The 21,767-nt window shown below is 43.1% G+C and overlaps 1 protein-coding gene across 3 annotated transcripts in view; it reads left to right on the forward strand.

Moving 5' to 3' along the window:
- THTPA (thiamine triphosphatase) overlaps window positions 1-21,767 on the forward strand; it is a 47,695-nt gene that overhangs the window by 1,357 nt on the left and 24,571 nt on the right. Inside the window, exon 1 of one of the 3 annotated variants that reach the window (XM_068242238.1) lies at window positions 17,149-17,644. The exons of the other annotated variants lie outside the window; for them this stretch is intronic. The gene's annotated coding sequence lies outside the window, so the exon portion shown is untranslated. Of the gene's footprint in view, window positions 1-17,148; window positions 17,645-21,767 lie in introns of those variants that run through there. 3 annotated transcript variants of the gene reach the window in all.

Below are 21,767 nucleotides of genomic sequence, written 5' to 3' on the forward strand. Positions count from 1 at the left end.
TGAAAGAATTGATTTCTGATCGATTCTATAGAATCGATCAATCGATGGCTGAAATCGACCAGTGTATGGGCCCCTTTAGTGGAAATTCTGCTTATGTGCAAACCTCTGCTGACCCAAGCAGTGGAAGCTGTACCAGCAAATGCAAGCCACACATTGCTGGATGATTAATAAGCAGCTACTGGTTTCCATTTGCTGGTATGAATTCAGCTTCATGATAAGTACGATTTTTCGGCACTAGCATATCGGTGGAGACTTAGCGAGAAACCTTATAGAGAAATTCCCCTAACGTTATTGGTTGCTAATTTAATAGGTCTCCAATGGGGTGCTGTACACTCTACAACTTTTAGGTCCAGAATAGGCAGTAATAATTATGCCTACACTTTTCAGCCAATTTTAATTAATACGCTTCAAGTTGTAGAGGGTGCTGTGATTGGAGAATTGTACCCTATACTGTTTCCTGCTTGGTCACCTCAACCAAAGTAGTGCTGATTTTTCAGTCTCCCTAGTCTTACTTTTGTAAATGTACTGTAATGAAAAGTATCTACTGTAGCTGGTACCAGTGCAAGCTTTTTTTCTCACAATAATAAATAGAGCATATGTTCTTGCCAAAAATGTTGTTTTAGGGCTCATTTCCACTATCGCAAATTCGCATGCGTTTTTCGCATGAAAATTCGCATAGCAATACAAGTGAATGGGACTGTTTCCACTTGTCAGGATTCCTTTGCGTTTTTCTGTGCAGAAAAAATTCGCATGGCAGAGCCATCAGAATTCGCATACCGCATACCGCTATGCGAATCGCATACAATGTATTTAATAGGAAATTCGCATGAGGTTTGGGTATGCGAATTTTCATGCGAATTTTCATGCGAATTCGCATAGAAACAATAGAAAGGCACACCAGCACTGCCATGGTTAAATTCGCATACATCGTCATCCATGCGAATTCGCATGAAAATTCGTATATACCCGCATGCGAAATTCGCATCCGCATGCGAATTTTTACAGCGGCGATTCGCACCGCACAAGTGGAAATGCAGCCTTAGTGTAAGAAACTTTTTTTTTCCTCTTGTGTAGGGTTTTAATATTATGTATCCCCATCTGGGATATTTCTCTTACTTTTGTATGGACAAGGAGTAGGTACATTCTCAGCCAGAGACAGCAATAAATAAAAGGTTTTGAATGGGGAGAAGCTCATATAAATGCGAGGAAAAAAACTTGGCAAAGACAATCCTCCTGCAAGGTCTCAGGTGAGAAGCTAGTGCAGTAGTCCTCAAACTATGGCCCTTGGGCTGAATGCAGACCCGTGAGGCTATTTCACTGGCCCCCAAACACAAAATGTATAACTTATAGATGTGGCCCACTGCACTATTAAATATCGGTGGCCCGCATAGAGTGCTGGCACCACCCATCTACATACTGTTGAAGCCAGCGAGCAGTAATTTGCTGGCTTCCAATCCAATTCTGCATCAGGTGACACTGCTGTCCAACTTGACGGCAGGTTGTCACCTGGGTATGCTTCAGTGTCTGGCGCACAAAGACGTTCTTTGGGCGCTGCATGACTGAATGGCTGCTGCTGGAACTTCTCCAGGCATGATTGGGGGTAATCAATACCTAGATTCAATGTAATGTTTTTTAACATCATTTTATGTATGTTCCGGCCCCCCATCAGTCTGAAATATGTTGACCCAGCCCTTGATGGAAAAAGTATGGGGACCCCTAATCTAGTGTGTCTACAGGTCTCCCTGATGTCTTATAGGGATCTGGCACGCAGAATTATTTATTGTATTTATAAAGCGCCAACATATTATGCAGCGCTGGACATTAGTTTAGGTTACAGACAATAGTTAGGGGTAACATACAGCAATATGACAATACAGGAATACAAGAAAAACCAGATCATGCAGCACAGTATGAGTACAAGGTAATGCTTAGTTAGTCACTGGATGGTAGCATGGAGATTAGGCAAGTTAGGTTCACTCAAATGAATAGCATAGGTTCACAGTAATGGAGGTGCATGATCAGGTAGGACACAAAAGGAGGAGGACCCTGCCCAAAGGCTTACAATCTAGAGGGAGAGGTAGGGAAACGAAAGTTAGGGGACCAGAGTTCAGCTGTGGGTTTAAAGCACTTGTGAGGGGTAGTAGGCCAGAGTGAAAAGGTGAGTTTTGAGGGCGTTGTTGAAGGAGGGGGCTGCCCTAATGGGTGGAAGTAGGGAGTTCCATAGTGTTGGAGCAGCTCTTGAGAAGTCCTGGAGGCGTACATGGGACTGGGTGATGCGGGGGCAGTCAGGCGAAGTTCATTGTAAGAGCGGAGTGAGCGGCTAGGTGTGTACCTCCTGAGTAAGATCAGAAATGTAGGTTGGACAGGTTTTGTGGACAGATTTGTAGGTCAGACACAGTATCTTGAATCTGATTCTAGACTGGATAGGACGCCAGTGGAGGGATTCAAGGAGGGGATCTGCCGTGGTGGAGCGATGGGAGCAGTGGATAATTCTGGCTGCCGCATTCATGATGGACTGCAGTGGGGCTATTTGGGTCATAGGAAGACCAGACAGAAGGGCATTGCAGTAGTCAAGGCGGGAAATTATGAGGGCATGGATGAGGAGTTTGGTGGTGGCAAAGGTCAGGAAAGGGTGAATCTTACAGATGTTACGAAGGTGGAAGTTGCAGAACTTTGTGAGGTTTTGGGTTTGGGGAGTGAAGGAGAGTGCGGAGTCCAGGGTGACACCCAGACAGCGGGCTTAAGAGGTGGGGCGAATAGTAGTGTGGTTAACAGTGACATGTACATCTGGGAGGTTCATGGATGGCCGGTGTGGGAAGATCATAAATTCTGTTTTGTCTAGATTTAGTTTCAGGAATCTAGTGGACATCCAGGAGGAGATGGCTGATGGGCAGGAGGAGACCTTGTCCATGGTAGTGGTGGATATGTCAGGGGTGCGGAGGTAGATCTAGGAGTCATCTGCATACAGATGATAGTGAAAACCCATGGAGGAGATAACCTTGCCAATAGGGGATGTGTATAAGGAGAACAGTAGGGGGCCAAGGACCGAGCCTTGGGGGACTCCCACCGAGAGGTGGTTGGGGGTAGTTGGGAATAAAGGACAAGCGGTGAACTAGTCCACTGTTTCCATACTGAGACTGGGTAAACGCTACAGCCAGATCAATGGGTGGACAGCATAGTGGAGATATCTTCTGTGCCATCTTAGCAGGTTCCAACTACTCAGTTGTGCTCATTTTAACAGACATGTGATAGTCATTGGATCATCACTGGGAAGTGCATGTCCTGATGAGACCTGCTGTAGCTTATTCAAGCATGAGATTTACAACTTGACAGTTATAGATAATGCAGCCTGTGTCACCATTGTGGATATTTTCCAAAAAAGGGCGCAATTTGCGGCATAGAAGGGAAATTTGAGCGCAAATTGTGGCTTTGTGACTGCGCCTCCAGGTGCCCAAATTTACTTTGTTACAAATCACGGCTTTTCCTCGGGGCGGTTAAGGGTTAGGCATCGGTAGAGGGCTCGTCTTTGGGTTAGGCATCGCTAGAGTGTGGTCTTGGGGATAGGCATCGGTAGAGGGCTCGTCTTGGGGTTAGGCATCGGTAGAGTGTGGTCTTGGGGTTAGGCATCGGTAGAGTGTGGTCTTGGGGTTAGGCATCGGTAGAGTGTGGTCTTGGGGTTAGGCATCGGTAGAGGGCTCGTCTTGGGGTTAGGCATCGGTAGAGTGAGGGTTCTGTGTGAGAGTAGGGTTAGGTTAAGGTACAGTAAAATAACGGCACAGATTACCAATATTTTACTATTGGAATTAAGTAGTAGTATATCTGTAATTTTACTGATATTCTACTAGTGGTGATTCCCCCGTGCCTTTTTTTCCAGGTGTTTTTTTTTTACATGTACTCATATTTTCCTTTTTGACATAGCAACAGGAAAGACCTGACAGTTTTGGAGTGATTTGGTAAAGCTGCATGAACTATACAGATGAGATAAACGTTCAATATCTACCTGATTGGTATCATACCGCACTGTATAATATATCAGATCTGAGCTGAGATCCCACCTAATATCCCCCTCCGGTGTTCCTGCCAGAGGCATAAGGTTTGTACTGCTTGCTACAGTACAGACTACAGAGCCTCGCTCTGGTGCTGCTCCTCTCCTAGCATTCCGGCCCAATAAATCTCGCAACGAAAAGCCTTTTACAGTTAATGTTGGATAGAACATTAAGCGAGCGTGCTTCCATTTTTTTATTTTATTCTTTGTATGGAATCTAAAGCTGAATCCGTTAAAATATTGTATCAAATATATCCAACTTTATTGTTGTATCTTTTTGCAAAAATGATTGGCCTTATTGCCTGAAATGTTTTATCACCATGCATCACTATGCAGATACTGAAGCTGGGTACAAACATACAAGGGTAGTCAGACATGCAGACAGTATGTGACTCCAGTGTGCAGGCATATACTGAGCATGCATATCCACTGCTAGGAAGGGGGAGGGGGAAGAGCAACCAGGCATCCCCCAGCTCTAGACTGTCTCCAGGGAAAACATGGCAAGTGGCTGCAAATTGCAATCCTGTCAATTGCTTTTTCCCTGAGTACAACTGGGCCAGAAGCTTGGGATGTCTGCAGACAGACTGGATGACTATCATTTCATAGCTGTATTTTATTTATTTTTTGCTGTAGAGCTGTATTTAGTTTTCATTTCAACACTCACCTGTATGGACACTGTGCATGAAAGCTGATGTACAAAAAGTGAGCACAAGCCCAATTTTAGCACATTTAATCCTTATAAGTTACTGAACTATATTGTCCTAATCAACTCCTCTCTTTAATACTATGGAAATATAAAGCTAAGAGTGATGGTCAGCAAAGATATTGGAACACACACAGCCCATTAAATACAATTTCAAGGCAGGTACATTCCACAAATTCTCCCATTACGTTTGGGCATTGTAAGCACAGACTTATTGGTATATGGCTCTTAGTTATTGGCAGGGACAATGTCTTGGAAAATAGTTTCTTAAAATTGCTGATACTTGGCACAGTGAATTCAAAGTAGATGACAGAAGGAGGTGAATATTAATTATGGTTATCAGTTACAGTTAGACCCCTAGATTAAGAGTTAGACTTTTTCACACTGGGACATTGCATTGCGTTATAATGTGAACATAACGCAACCGAAAAGACATTTGCAGTGGCATGCAATGTAAAGTAGGCAAGAAAGCAGCTGACCAATAATCACCTTAACCTCCCTGGCTGTATGATTCCTTCCTGATTTTAGGGGCTAAAAGCGGTACAATTTTTTCATGTGCTTTTAGACCCTAAAAGCAAGAAGAAAATCATACCACAAGAGTCTGGAGCTGCAGTTCTCCCTACGTCCTTCGGGTGGTGTTGTAACCCTATAGTGACATTGCCAGCTGTCGTCATGACGACAGTCGGCAATCTCACCAGGGGGATGCAGAGCCACCATGGACAGGAAGAGGAATGGCCGCCAGTGTCAGGATCGCCCAGGAGGTGAGTGAAATAGCCCGCTGTTTGCAATGCTGTGCATGGACCTCCCGGCGGCTACCTCGAGTGTAGCTCGGGGTTACTGCTCTGAGCTGCGGTTTTCCACTCCGAGTCCATCTTGTGGTTACCGCTAAGGAGGTTAATTGATTAATTTTGTTAGTGCCAACCAGAAATGGATTAAGATTAAATTGAGCCCTATGCAGTTTTTGCCCATTGCTGATGATCACCTGGCTTTTTTTTTTTTTAGTAAAATTTGGTGGGTGCCAGCATCCACCAGGCCCTTAGATTCTCTCTAGGCCCAAGGCAACTGCCTAGGATTGCCTTGTGGATGACCTGGCTCTGGTGTCAACATGTGTGACTTCTACGTTTTATACAATCTGTTGCATCACAACTGATGTGGTGTGAACTAATCATATACTTTAAATGGCACTATGTTACAGTGCTCAAAACGCTGTCCGTTGCAATGCACTGCAACATATCAGTGTGAAAGTACACTAGTGTTAAAGAACAAGGTTGACAGAAATTAGACATGAAGATGTTGAGTCTAGGAGTAGGTTGGGGTCAGAAAGGCCTTAAAGTGGACCCAAATTAAAAATACAAGATTTCAGAAATTAAATCTATTATCTAAATTATAATAAATAGCTGCCTTTTTTCAGCTGCATGATGACAAATATAAAATATTTTACATTTATTGGAGGAACTCCTCCCTTCATTTCATATTGCTGGGACAGAATCCGGCAGACTGGTGGAGGAGATAAAAAACAAAACACAGGCTGCTACTGATGATGTCACAGGGGAGGTGATCTCAACTTGCGTGAGATTTTACATAGACGACGCCCCTGTGAGGGAGGGTAACTGAAGACAAACAGACCCATGATCTAAAATCTCCTACTAAGCTCAGAAGTAATGGCTGCCACCTGTATAACCATAGTTATGAAAAGAGAAGGGTGAAAAGCATGCACAGAAATGTTCATAGGCTTGAAAGAGTGTTTATCTTTGTATGTGTCAGTGGTACAACTAAATACAGGGCTGTGGAGTCGGCACAAAAATCCACCGACTCTGTGTAATGATCTGCTCTGTTGTCTGCATGGGCAGATAGCTTTTTGACCATTTTGTAGCTCTGAGTGTTGCAGGTCCCTGGAAAGGAGACCTGTCTTCACTCTGCAACTTGCTGAGCTGCTGTTCTGGGGAGGAATTTGCATCCACTTGTCATGCAAATTGCTTAGCTGCTTCCTCTGATGGCTTGCAGTATAAAAACCATTTCTTCCCAGAATTCCTTGCTGGTCATGATGGTTTGTTCCTGCTGACTTACCTGGAGTCTCAGCCTTTGCTAATCGTTTGTTAAGATTATCTTAGAGTAATTCCTTGGGAGTGCACTAGGCATTCTTTCTAGAGTAGTCAGGTTGTATTATCTGTTTGCCTTCTACTGTCTATCTGTTGCGGTTGTCTTGTCGCCAGCGGCAGTCAACAGGAAATCGTTCTGTCTGTCTGGATCGCATTCGCCCTAGCGGTAGTGGCGGTGGTTCCTTCTGTACTCTGGGAGTGTAGGCCAGAGCTGCGGTTGCTGCTGGCTACTCCTTCTCTCTGTTTTGTCTGGTACGAATGCTTGCTGTAGGCTCGGTGAGGTAACCGTTTAGCAAGCGTTCGCGTTCTCTATTTTCGTGTTTGTGTTACATTGGTTAGTTAGGGTGGCACGCTTATCACTGGGCGCCTAACGCGCGGTGATCGTGTCTTTAACGCGTTCGCTGTTGCGAATGAGTGCGGAGTTCGCGTTTATCTAGCGTTTGTTATTTTCTTTGACGTTCTGATCATTGTTATGTGCTATGTCTTTCTTGCTACACTTGTGCTCTGTCTGATTTGGTCTTGTGTCACTATTGGCAGTCGCCACTCTTGCGATTGCGTTCCCACTTCGTTTCCGCTGTTGTGTGTTCACCGTCGCTGGGTGGCGACTAGATTGGTGGACACACATACATTCTGTTTCTGTGCTCTCTCTTTCTTTAAGGGCTATCTTGCCCTGCATTGCTTCAACTCGTGCAATTCCCATCTGGCATCTGTAGCAGGGCAGAGGCTGTGTTCCTCTGCACTCCACAGCTCCATCTGCCAGTGGGAATTTCCCTCTACAGGTGCATAGCACCATAGCTGGGTTCTGTTAAATTATACGCTTGTGGGGGATTTCCGCAGTGTCAGCGCACATCTTGTGCGCTGACCACGGAAATAATTCCGCAATCGTTACACTCTGACTCCTCAGTTTAGGGTTCCACCGACTCCGACTCCTCTTATTTTCATATTACAATCTTGTTGATTGAAAGTATGGAACATGAAATTCGTCTCTTAACTGCCAACGCTTAGGAATTTCAAAAGACAACTGAAGTAAGAGGGATAAGGAGGCTGCCATATTTATTCCCTTTAGTCATACACTAAAACTAGTCCTTGGTTAGAGTACTTGTAAAAGGTACAGACCGGAACAAAGACCATCTGTCAGGCCCTAAGCAATGTAACTGTGGGTACATGTAAGAGTGATGTGCAGGTATAAGGGAATAAGGAGATTCTTCCTCTTACACATTCTTCATGCACAAGCTCACCAGGTTTATGGGTGATAGACAATACCACTGTGTTCAATGTGCACAACATTCTCAGTGGATTCCCTGTGGCGAGTGCATATGTAGAGTATAGTACTACTGTGTAACAAAGTAAACCTGAGACAGATGAAATTAGTTTTATACATACCTGGGGCTTCCTCCAGCCCCCTTCAGGCTAATCAGTCCCTCGCTGTCCTCCTCCGCCACCTGGATCTTCTGCTATGAGTCCTGGTAATTCAGCCAGTCAGCGCAGTCCGGCCGCATGCCGCTTAGTGACACGGCTACACATCAAGCTTTATACTTACAGCATAGATGTTATTTAGTATATAAGAGTTTCCTGTGTACACATGATATATACAGTCACAATCAGATATGTATATCTGACTTTAAAAATACGGGGACTGCTTTACTGAAGCAGCACAAGTAACTAATTTTGATTGGTTTATTTCATTTTTGTGGACTAAGCACAGCTATTACTGTATGTATAAATTATTTATGATGACTATTATCTGAGATATAGAACATTTTATCATATTTTCTATTTTAATTAAAGTTTAAATTAGGAGTCGGTGCATTTTTTCCAGACTCCGACTCCAGGCACCCAAAATTGCTCCGACTCAGACTCCACGACTCCGACTCCACAGCCCTGACTAAATATTTAAAATTAAAAAAATGTTTGGTTTGGGTCCACTTTAACGTTAGGTTGGAGTTTAGAGATAGGTGGCTGGATGACTTGATGTAATTCCTATGTTTCCCACTGAAGCAAAGGGCCTCAATAAATGTTTTCCACTATTTCTTGTACTGAGCGATCCTGCCCATCTCAGTCCATGATGTCCTTGCATTCTTTATTTCCTCCTCCACACTTCTCCAAGATGCTTTTGGTCTCCTTTTTTTCTACCTTGGGGATTCCACTTTAAAGGAAACCTGAGACAGAAAAAAATGGATTTATACATACCTGGGGCTTTCTCCAGCCCCCTTCAGGATGTTGGCTCTCTCACCGTCCTCCCAGGCCACTCCAATCCCCTGCTGGATGGCCCGGTACATCTGAGAAGGCGCATCACGCTTCAGTGGCTGGGAGTGTTCTGTGCCCGTGCAGCACTACTGCACAGGAGCCGAAAGCTACCAGCGATGGGAGGGTGGCCGGAATGCACATGCGTCGACTTGTGGATTTACTGGGGAGGCTAGCAGAGGATCGAGGCCACCTGGGAGAATGGCGAGGGAGCAAACAGGCTGAAGGGGGCTGGAGGAAGCCCCAGGCATGTATGCATTTTTTCCCCCATCTCAGGTACACTTTAAGGTTTCTTTCTCAATGACATTGTTCTTGAAAACAGTGTGACCAATCCATCCCCACTTTCTTTGTTTGATCTGTTAATCCACTGGTTCTTCTTTGGCTCTCTCCCACAATTTTGTTTGAAAATATATTTGGCAACCGGATATTTAGTTATCATCTTAGGCAGCAATTTACAAAGGCTTGAAGACTTCTTGTTATCACCTTCCATGTCTCACAGCAATTCAAGAGGGAATGCCTTCACATTGTTCTGAAATATTTTGAGTTTCTTAAGTCGATATCTTGGGATCTCCATATAGGATACAATTGTACAAAAGCTGCATTTGTCTTCCTGATATGGTTTTGACATTAGAACTGACACTATCATCCACTGTCACCAAGCTGCCCAGATACTGAAAATTTGTCTGTTTCAATGTGTTTCCCATAAACTTGAAATCTCCTTTTCAGGATCTGTGCTGCTGTTTAATTGCATATCTTTTTTTATTATTATGATCAGTACCAGCTTTCTGCTTTCCTCTAGACAAGACAATTAACATTTTACATTGGGCTGCCTTTTCTCCTGGTGGACTCCAAAGCTGCAGCCACTAAAACCCGCTCTAGAGGAAGTAGCAGTATTAGGGAGTTTTACCAAAGGTTTACTACTGAATATGGGCTGCCTTACTAAACAGGAAGAGCCGAGATTCAAACCCAAGTCTTTGATTTTGGTCCACCTATCCAACATCTGCCTCCACCATCCCTTTAAAGCGGAATATAACCCTGCATTTCAACTTTGCTCTAAAACATTATTTACAGTATATTATATGCAACCATCATTTTTTTTTTTACTAGACCAGCATTGGAAGGGTTACACAGGGCTTTAAAGTTCCTGGAGATTTCTACAGACCCATCCGAAACTGACAAAGATACATTTTGTTTACATAAATGTATCTAAGTGTTGAATGTGACTCACTCTCTCAGGAGCTGGAGGACAGCCAAAGAGTGTGTAACATTTCTCAATAGATACATATAACTAAATAGAATGTAACAATCTGAACTTCTGCATATCCCTCCCGGAACCTTAAACCTCTGTGTTTAACCCTTCCAATGCTGGTCTAGTAAAAAAAAAAATGCTTTTTGCATATAATATGCTGTAAATAATGTTTTAGAGCAAAGTTGAAATGCAGGGTTATATTCCGCTTTAAAGGGAAGGTTCAGGGAGGGGATTAAAAAAATAAAAATAAATTTCCACTTACCTGGGGCTTCCTCCAGCCCGTGGCAGGCAGGAGGTGCCCTCGCCGCCGCTCCGCAGGCTCCCGGTGGTCTCCGGTGCCCGACCCGACCTGGCCAGGCCGGCTGCCAGGTCGGGCTCTTCTGCGCTCCATTTCCTGGGACTTCTGCGTCCCACGCCGGCACGCTGACGTCATCGGACGTCCGCCGGGCTGTACTGCGCATGCGCAGAACTACTACTATTTTTATTTTTTTCATCCCCTCCCTGAACCTTCCCTTTAAGTGTCTCAAATCTATTCTTCAGCTTTATTTTAAATCTGACCTGGTTTTTAAGTTTCAATATGTCATATCGTATAGGCTGCCTCTGGGATGTCAGCTTTACATTTTAATCTTCATTAGAGAAAGGGCAGTAACAAGGTGATGGTGACTTCCTACATCAGTCTCTCTCCTGTTATGTACATCTAAAGCTACATCTACACGTAGCGATCCGGCGGCGATTTGGCTTATCGATTGATAAGATCCGACAGGTCGGATCTCGCCACCGCCGATTCCCTGCTCGTTCCCCATGAGGGGACAATGGCAGGGAATCGAGAGGAAGATAAGCTGCGGGGACGAGGGCGGATCGAATCCGCGCGGGGATGCCGAAGAGGCGATCCGGCGGCTCGCTACGTGTAGGTGTGGCATTACAGAGATCGCCTACGTTTCCTAGCTATGGCTATGTGAGCTATCTGATTTGTTGTTGTGCCATCTGGTGGAACCCAAGTTATCTTGTGACACCTTTTGTTAGGAAAGATGGCGCCACTATCGCAAGATCCCTTCAGCAGTTGAGGTTTTCCAGGCATAACATGGGCATACTGTTATATTTCTGATACTTGTTTTGAAGTGAGTTGTTATGATCCTACCTGAGATAGACTTCCATTCAATCAGGCTCTTTTTTGTGATCTTACTTAGAAGAACTCTAGCACCTTCGAGGTGTTCTTTTTCTTCCTCATTGCTATAACAGAGAAAGATTATCCCTTTTTGTATCTTCAGGCTACATTTCCACTTTAGCATGACATTTTCACCTGCAAAAAATTGTATAAGATTTTTCTGATTGGTGAAAATTTGCATGTAAATTTTTACGTGTCCTTTATGCGAATTAGTTTAAATATAACATAATCTGCCTAGTAACAGCTTAGTCATGACTGCTGACAACTTCCTGTAACCATGGATCTAATGTGAATTTTTGGGCAAATAACGTGAAAGTTTGCATTGCCTATACAAAGTTTTGTACGCAATGTCCAAAAAAATGATACAGGACCTCAGATGTTTTCACGCATACGAAAATTCACATTTATTGAAAACAGCCCCATTCACTATCATTAGTTGCAAAATCAATGCGAATTGATTTTGCAACTAATTGAGATTAATTGAGAGAAAAATTGAGAGAAAAATCGGACACAACGCGCAAGTGGAAACCAGGCCTTCAATTCTCCGAAGTCTTTGCAGCTCACCTTGCTCAAGCCTAAGGTATCAAGCCTCTAATGTATCATCCCAGAGCAAGCTTGTTTCATTTTCTTAGTTTGTCTCAGTGTCCTTATATTCCAAATTCTTCTCACAGTTTTCAAACCAAAAATTGTCTAGATTCTCAGTCTGGTTTCCTTTTTCAGGGATGTAAATGAGTCTGCAGTCCCTTAGCTCACTGGAGGGACTGCCTCCTTGTAGCCTTTGGGCATGCCTTATTTTTTGTGAGGGTTTTTATCTCTATCAGGATTCCTCTTCCCACAAGGCAGTAGTTTTTCATTTTTAACCCCAGAGAAATGGGGTGCCCTTGCACCATTTGTGTCATTCTGAGGGACTGTCTTTCTGCCACCTTTGCCGTTTTAGGAACCACTTAACAACCTCTGCCACGCTTATCTACGCCCCTTTAAAATTCACCTGAGTCACAGGGGCGTAGATAGGCAACTCCTGTTTATTTTCCTGCTGTGCGCGATCGCTTTCGCGTCCGCGTTCGCGTGCACGCGGACGTGCATACGCGTCGGGCACCCGCTGGTCTGTGATTGGCTGATGTGAACATGTGTTCACAAAGCCAATGACAGTGCTTATTCATGCAGAATGTGTGTAAACATTGTATCAGTCACTATGCTGTTACAGTTACTGAGATCACTCGTGAGAGGATCTCAGATAACTAACACAGCATTAGTGACTGATCAGCATCAGTGAGGTTTTTTTAAAATAAATTATACCCCCATTAAGCCCATTAACCCTTGCCTCCCTTAAATGTGAAAATTGCTGTGGTTTCTAGGTGAAAAACCCCGTGGTAGAGAAGTGGTTAATCAGAGCTCCATTAAGCCATCAGTTTCAAGATACCTATAGGACCTTCAAAGCTACAGTAGTGGTCATGGGACATCCAAAATTCCCACTGTACTTTACCCCCATAAGCAATTCCCTACTTGTTTTTTCTCATCTATGTCAACATTGGATGGGATAGGCTAGGGTTAAGTGACTGATGGGGGCGATGTAGCAAATCACTGAAGAAGATAGTCCTGTGCACAAAATAGCAAAGTATCGATAAGTGCTTCACTGATACCCTGCTTATTGGAGTCAGATCACATTAAATTGTGTAGTTTGTGCGTAAAAGCCCATAGTCTCTCTAATCATCTGTATCACTATAACCAGTATCTGATAATTGCAGTAGAGATGCTCCTTCTCCCTCCATCATCATGTACACAACTCAAAGGGAACCTACACTGAGAGGGATATGGATGTTTCCTTTTAATCAATACCAGTTGCCTGGCAGTCCTGTTGATCTCTTTGGATGCAGTAGTGGCTGAATCACAGACCTGAAACAAGCATGCAGCTAATCCAGTCTGACTTCAGTCAGAGCACCTGATCTGCATGCTTGTTCAGGGGCGGTGGCTAAAAGTATTAGACACAGGATCAGCAGGAGAGTCAGGCAACTGGCATTATTTTAATAGGAAAAATCCATATCCTTCTCAGTTTAGGTTCCCTTTAAAGAGAAACTGTGACCAAGAATTGAACTTCATCCCAATCAGTAGCTGATACCCCCTTTCCCATGAGAAATCTTTTCCTTTTCTCAAACGGATCATCAGGGGGCTCTGTATGGCTGATATTGTGGTGAAACCCCTCCCACAGTGTGATGTTAGCACTTCACAGCACTGAGGTACTGACATCACACTGTGGGGCCCTTGTTGCATTGTGGGAAATAACAGCTGCTTACGACTGCCAAAAAAGCAGTATCTTCTAGTGACATCACCTGCCAGCAGTAAAAATGTCACCAAGTGATAAATGTCAGAATGTAAATCAGGGACAGGAAAGATCGTACAATGAGCAAACACTGACTAAATCATTTATAATATTATAATCACATAATAATTATAATTAGAATCACATATTTATTATAAAAAATAAGCACTTTTTTTATTACATTATTTTCACTGGAGTTCCTCTTTAATGTCATTACATCTGAAATTCAAATCATTAAACAATGTTTCCCAGGGAGGCCACCTTTACTATATTGCTCCAATGTATGTTTTACCTGTTGTGGACTGTAACATTTTGGAATTTTGGATACTTTGTAAACATGGTATTCTGGGGGTTTTGGGAGTTCTGCGTCAGTGTCTCAGAAGACAGAGGCAGGGTGTCAGCAGGATAGCCAGACAAGTAGCATTTCGTAAAACAGAATTTAGCTATGGCAGCTTTCACTGTCCCCGCACTTCAAGTTTGATTTAATGCAGTGTTTCCCAAACCTGTTCTCAAGTCTGGCCAACTGTAAAAGTTTTATAAGTAACTTCCTCTATGTGCAAATGATATAATAAGTGCCTCAGCCATGTATATTAAGGACCTGCGCAGATAACTGCTAAAGTGTGCAAATGCAGTCTGACAAAAATAAAACATAATAGAAAACAACCTTGATTTAAAGAGACACTGAAATGAAAAAAAATTGATTTAATGAATTGGTGGTGTAGTATGGATAATTACTAGAACATTAGTAGCAAAGAAAATATTCTCATATCTTTATTTTCAGTTATATTGTTGTTGTTTTTTTTTTTTTTATAACATTGCATCATTCTCTAATATTTGCAGTTTACACACTACTCGGCGTTCTAAATGACTTTACAGAGCAGGCCAGTGAACTTTTGAACTGTCCTCTGCAGAAGAAAAAACAATAGTGTCAGACACTTCAGATAATAAGCTTTAGAAGACAGAGCTCTCTGCGACTTTGAAATCATGGAGCTCAATGGCTCTTTTGCATAGATAACTGGAGTTTCTTAACAATATTAGACTTATGCTCCGAATGTTTTATTAGCTGTACTACACATACAAATCATATCAATTTTTTTTTTCGCTTCAGTGTCTCTTTAAGAAAAATATTTATAATAACGTTAAAATGAGTATTACAGTACAATCTTGTTATAGTAAACTCTATGGTAAATCTCTGGTTGTAGGAAACTCAATCCTCAGGTCCCAGCAATTGCGTCTGTATATACCAGGGCTCTGGAGTCGGTACAAAAATCTTCCGACTCCAACTCCGACTTCTCAGTTTCTGAAACCACGACTCCAACTCTGACTCCGGGTACCCAAAATTGCTCAGACTCCGACTCCTCGACTCCGACTCCTTAGTCTAATTTTGTACAAAAATCATGCAACTCCGACTCCTCAGTTTCTGAAACCACGACTCCGACTCCGGGTGCCCAAAATTGCCTCGACTCCGACTCCACAGCCCTGGTATATACAATGTATGACCAATTCCGATTTACTATAAACTGATTGTACTGTATTAACTGTATGTTCCCACCAAGCCTGAGGCTATGTTCACAGTGACACTCCGTGGTGCATAGCCTGTGAAAATAGGATGACAATGGAGGGTAAAAGTCATGTTCTGCTTTATACATGCAGTGCGACTCATACAGTACATACAAAGTATGCTTCACTGTAACTGTTAATGTGCATGCCTGGACATACGCATGCACGCACACTTGGGAAGGAGCGAGACTAGCAGCTACACTTAGCCGGCGGACGCGCTGATGATCTGGTGCAGTATACAACTATGATATGCTCATAGCGCAAAAGGTGGATCAGCGCAACACCAGGCCGCCTCCGAATGGCCTCCATCAGAGATGCGCTGAGCCCCCCCAGGAACTACAAACGCACCTTGAACCCAAACAGAAGCTCTGCATATACACCAAAAGCATGGCTGTTAAGTGGGAGCAGCTGACCAAAAACGAATTACATTAGTACATAGCAAGGAAATGAGCAGCGCTACTTAAAAACAGACTAGTGCCTACCTGCAAAAGAGTGCAAGCCCCACTTGTGGGGTCGAATACACACCGAGCATACACATGACCTGTCTACCACTAGAGGAGGATGTTGGTTTCCATTAACAGCTTGCATGCAACCTATTAAGTACTCGTCCCTCCCACTGCGAAGAAGTCAATCCTCCATGGGAGGGGCCTAACACTAACTAAATCCTAACCTATGTATATGCATAGCCTGGGTGCGGCTAATCAAATAAAATCGAAAATTGAAAATGGCGCAAAAGGTGGATCAGCGCAACACCAGGCCGCCTCCGAATGGCCTCCACCAGAGATGCGCTGAGCCCCTCCCAGGAACTACAAACGCACCTTGTACCCAAACAGAAGCTCTGCATATACACCAAAAGCATGGCTGTTAAGTGGGAGCAGCTGACCAAAAACGAATTACATTAGTACATAGCAAGGAAATGAGCAGCGCTACTTAAAAACAGACTAGTGCCTACCTGCAAAAGAGTGCAAGCCCCACTTGTGGGGTCGAATACACACCGAGCATACACATGACCTGTCTACCACTGGAGGAGGATGTTGGTTTCCTGTAATAGCTTGCATGCAACCTATTAAGTACTCGTCCCTCCCACTGCGAAGAAGTCAATCCTCCATGGGAGGGGCCTAACACTAACTAAATCCTAACCTATGTATATGCATAGCCTGGGTGCGGCTAATCAAATAAAATTGAAAATGGCGCAAAAGGTGGATCAGCGCAACACCAGGCCGCCTCCGAATGGCCTCCATCAGAGATGCGCTGAGCTTGCACTCTTTTGCAGGTAGGCACTAGTCTGTTTTTAAGTAGCGCTGCTCATTTCCTTGCTATGTACTAATGTAATTTGTTTTTGGTCAGCTGCTCCCACTTAACAGCCATGCTTTTGGTGTATATGCAGAGCTTCTGTTTGGGTTCAAGGTGCGTTTGTAGTTCCTGGGGGGGCTCAGCGCATCTCTGATGGAGGCCATTCGGAGGCGGCCTGGTGTTGCGCTGATCCACCTTTTGCGCCATTTTCAATTTTATTTGATTAGCCGCACCCAGGCTATGCATATACATAGGTTAGGATTTAGTTAGTGTTAAACCCCTCCCATGGAGGATTGACTTCTTCGCAGTGGGAGGGACGAGTACTTAATAGGTTGCATGCAAGCTGTTAATGGAAACCAACATCCTCCTCTAGTGGTAGACAGGTCATGTGTATGCTCGGTGTGTATTCGACCCCACAAGTGGGGCTTGCACTCTTTTGCAGGTAGGCACTAGTCTGTTTTTAAGTAGCGCTGCTCATTTCCTTGCTATGTACTAATGATATGCTCATATCCAAGTGTTACATTGTAAGCATATTTGTTAGCAGGGTTTTATTGTCTTAATAAACGGAATTACGCTATGGTTTACTTTTATATCGGCTCAAGGATGTTTATTGCAGAGGCAATGGCTGCCAAAGGCTGGGCTTGTTTACAAGAATACTGAGGGTGAGCAGCCACTCTATAGGAAGTGGTGGTGGTTATCCCGGCTGGAGGCTTATTCACTACTCCTGGAAGTGTGTGTGTTTGGCACCAAGGGTGAATTGAGCATACGTTACACCCTATGTTTTTGTTCTTTTTTTCTTCTCCCCTTACATGTGCTACCACTGGATGTGTTTGTGAGGAGCTAAAGCGCAGCAGCATTGAACATATAAAGTTTGGACTGCCTATACAGAGGACACTGCTTGCAGCTTGGACACTTATCAAGTACTCTTATCATATTGAGCGCAGCGATATTATTGCATTTAATTTTATGGTGAGTGATTCCACCCCACCACACTGCTAATGCGTCAGGGTAAATGTACCATTTCAAGATAATTGCGGAGTCTCTTTAACCATTTCTGCCGCCTGGACGTGAAGCTCATGTCCGGGCGGCTGCTCTGCTGCGGTGCCGCACTTCGGCGCACGATTGAGCCCCGTGCTGTCCCCTGGTAGCCCTGGGATCAGTGAACGAGAACATGGTTCCCAATCACCGATCCATGTCCCCAGCAGAAAAGCCGCAGCGCTTTTAAAAGAGGCTTCAGTCTTTCTGCACGTAAAATCTTCCGCGTACTCTTGTGCTTCCGGTTAGCGAGAAGCACAAGGAGGGAAAAAAAAACCTCAAAACTACATCTACATATTTTTTACATTACAATTTACACATATCATAACATTAAAAATTAAATGTTTATTTCCCACACCAAAATATTACCCAAATAAAATTTTTAATGGAAAAAAAAATTACAATTAAAAAAAAAAAGAAAAAGACAAATAGATACCTAAGGGTCTGAACTTTTTAAATATGCATTTGAAGGGGGTATACTGCGAACATTATTTAAATTATAAGCTTGTAAATAGTGATGGACGAAAAACGGAAAAAATGCACCTTTATTTCCAAATAAAATATTGGCGCCATACATTGTGATGGGGACAAAATTTAAATGGTGTCATAACCAAGACAAACGGGCAAATAAAATACACTTGAAACAAAAAAAGAAGAAAAAAAAAGACAGAGGCGCATTGCCACTATTGGACCTTTTTGAGCTTGTACTCCTTGCCTGATGAAGCGGGTTATACCTGCGAAACGCGTTCCGGAGTGCCAAAATAAATTATTTGTGATTTGAACAATCTCAAATGTCCATCATTTCAGGAGGTAAATCCACCTGTACTCCGCCTTTTTAGTTGTTTTTAGATCATTTTAACCTGCCTGGCGCCTCTGTCAAAATTTGCACAGGGCAAATAAAATACATAGGTTTTAATTATGGTAGCGTGGATTATTTTAAAGCTATAAAGCCGAAAACTGAGAAATAATTTTTTTTCGTTTTTTTTTTTCTTTCTTATTAATCATGTTAAAATGCATTAATTAAAAAAAATTCTTAGCAAACTGTACCACCCAAAGAAAGCCTAATTAGTGGCGGAAAAAACAAGATATAGATCAATAAATTGTGATAAGTAGTGATAAAGTTATTAGCGAATGAATGGGAGGTGAAATTGCTATGATGCATAAGGTGAAAAATCCCCGCGGGCTGAAATGGTTAAAGGAAACCCGAGCTGAGGGATTTTAAAAGATTTTTACATACCGGGGGCTTGCTCCAGCCCCATCTGCATGGATCGCTCCCATGCCGCCGTCCTCGGCCTTATCCAGTTACCTGGTCCCATAACTTCGGCCAGTCTGACGCAAGAGAAGTGTGCTCTTTACATAGCAGCCGTCGGAGAGATACGTAGAGGGCGTACTTCTCTTGCGCAGACTGGCCGCGACTGGCTGAAGTTATGGGACTCTGTACCGAAGCTGGAAAAGGCGGAGGACGGCGGCGTGGAAGCGATCAGTGCAGATGGGGCTCGAGGAATCCCCAGGTATGTATAAATCTTTTATAATCTCTTGGCTCTGGTACACTTTAACCATTTGACCACTACAGGTTGTGTTCCCCTTTATGGACCAGAGCAATTTTCACCTTCAAAATTCATAATTTCTCAGATTTCAGCCATTATAGTTATAAAATAAAATGTGCTACTGTGGATAAAATCCACACATTTTAATTGCCCATTTGTCTCGGCTATTACAACATTTAAATTATGTCCCTAGTACATTGTATGGCGACATCATTTACAGTGACTTGCAAAAGTATTCAGCCCTCTTGAAATTTTCCACATTTTGTCACATAACTGCCACAAACATGAATCAATTTTATTGGAATTCCACATGAAAGATTAATACAAAGTGATGTACATGTGAGAAGTGGAACCAAAATCATAGATGATTCCAAACATTTTTTTACAAATAAATAACTGGAAAGTGGGGTGTGCGTAATTATTCTGCCCCTTTTGGTCTGAGTGCAGTCAGTTGCCCATAGACATTGCCTGATGAGTGCTAATGACTAAATAGAGTGCACCTGTGTGTAATATAATGTCAGTACAAATACAGCTGCTCTGTGACGGCCCTCAGAGGTTGTCTAAGAGAATATTGGGAGCAACAACACCATGAAGTCCAAAGAACACACCAGACAGGTCAGGGATAAAGTTATTGAGAAATTTAAAGCAGGCTTAGGCTACAAAAAGGTTTCTAAAGCCTTGAACATCCCACGGAGCACTGTTCAAGCGATCATTCAGAAATGGAAGGAAACCCACCAAGACAAGGCCATCCACCTAAACTCACAGGCCGAACAAGGAGAGCGCTAATCAGAAATGCAGTCAAGAGGCCCATGGTGACTCTGGATGGGCTGCAGAGATCTACAGCTCAGGTGGGGGAACCTGTCCATAGGACAACTATTAGTTGTGCTCTGCACAAAGTTGGCCTTTATGGAAGAGTGGCGAGAAGAAAGCCATTGTTAACAGAAAAGCATAAGAAGTCCCGTTTGCAGTTTGCCATAAGCCATGTGAGGGACACAGCAAACATGTGGAAGAAGGTGCTCTGGTCAGATGAGACCAAAATGGAATGTTTTGGCCAAAATGCAAAACGCTCTGTGTGGTGGAAAACTTACACTGCACATCACTCTGAACACATCATCCCCACTGTCAAATATGGTGGTGGCAGCATCATGCTCTGGGGGTGCTTCTTTTCAGCAGGGACAGGGAAGCTAGTCAGAGTTGATGGGAAGATGGATGGAGCCATATACAGGGCAATCTTGGAAGAAAACCTCTTGGAGTCTGCAAAAGACTTGAGACTGGGGTGGAGGTTCACCTTCCAGCAGGACAACGACTCTAAACCTAAATCCAGGGCAACAATGGAAAGGTTTAAAACAAAACATATTCATGTGTTAGAATGGCCCAGTCAAAGTCCAGATCTAAATCCAAGTGAGAATCTGTGGCAAGATCTGAAAACTGCTATTCACAAATGCTGTCCATCTAATCTGACTGAGTTGGAGCTGTTTTGTAAAGAAGAATTGGCAAGGATTTCAGTCTCTAGATGTGCAAAGCTGGTAGAGACCCTAAAAGACTGGCAGCTGGTACATACCCTAAAAGACTGGCAGCTGTAATTGCAGCAAAAGGTGGTTCTACAAAGTATTGACTCAGGAGGCTGAATAATAACGCACACCCCACTTTGCAGTTATTTATTTGTAGAAAATGTTTGGAATCATGTGTGATTTTCATTCCACTTCTCACGTGTACATCACTTTGTATTGGTCTTTCACGTGGAATTCCAATAACATTGATTCATGTTTGTGGCAGTAATGTGACAAAATGTGGAAAACTTCAAGGGGGCCGAATACTTTTGCAAGCCACTGTATCTGGAAATAAAGGTGTATTCTTTAGTTTTGTTGTTCGTTTACACTATATTACAAAGTACAAGCCCGTATTTGCAAAAATAATATACCGTACATACATATTAAAAAAGTTAAGTCCCTAAGGAATCTATTTAAGTAATTTTTTTTTTTTTTAATATCACCTGTTTTTTGTTTTGATTTTTTAACAAGTGTTTTATCTTGGTAACTATAGGGGGAGGTAAGGGGTTAATAGGATTTATTTATTTTTATTCAATGTATATAGGTGTATTTTTACTATTTATTACTGTGTACTGTGAACAGTACATAGGATGTGTGTGTATTTTTACTTTCACTTTGTTCATGACCACCACTGGCACCTCACTGATGCCGGTGATTGATTACAGGCACTTTGATCGGCTTCGGGAACACATTCCCGTTTCCATTCAATGTGATAAAGGGTGGCATAGATATACTTTACTCAAACCAGGAACTGGTTAAACGACAACTGACGTGAGAATATGGAGGCTGCCATATTTATTTTCTTTTAAACAATACCAGTTGCCTGGCAGTCCTGCTGATATGTTTGGCTGCAGTAGTGTGTGAATAACACCAGAAACAAGCATGCAGCTAATCTTGTCAGGTCTGACAATAATGTCAGAAACGCCTGATCTGCTGCATGCTTGTTCATGGTCTATGGCT

The sequence above is a fragment of the Hyperolius riggenbachi genome, chromosome 1 (genome assembly GCF_040937935.1).
Source record: "Hyperolius riggenbachi isolate aHypRig1 chromosome 1, aHypRig1.pri, whole genome shotgun sequence".
NCBI classification, from domain to species: domain Eukaryota; kingdom Metazoa; phylum Chordata; class Amphibia; order Anura; family Hyperoliidae; genus Hyperolius; species Hyperolius riggenbachi.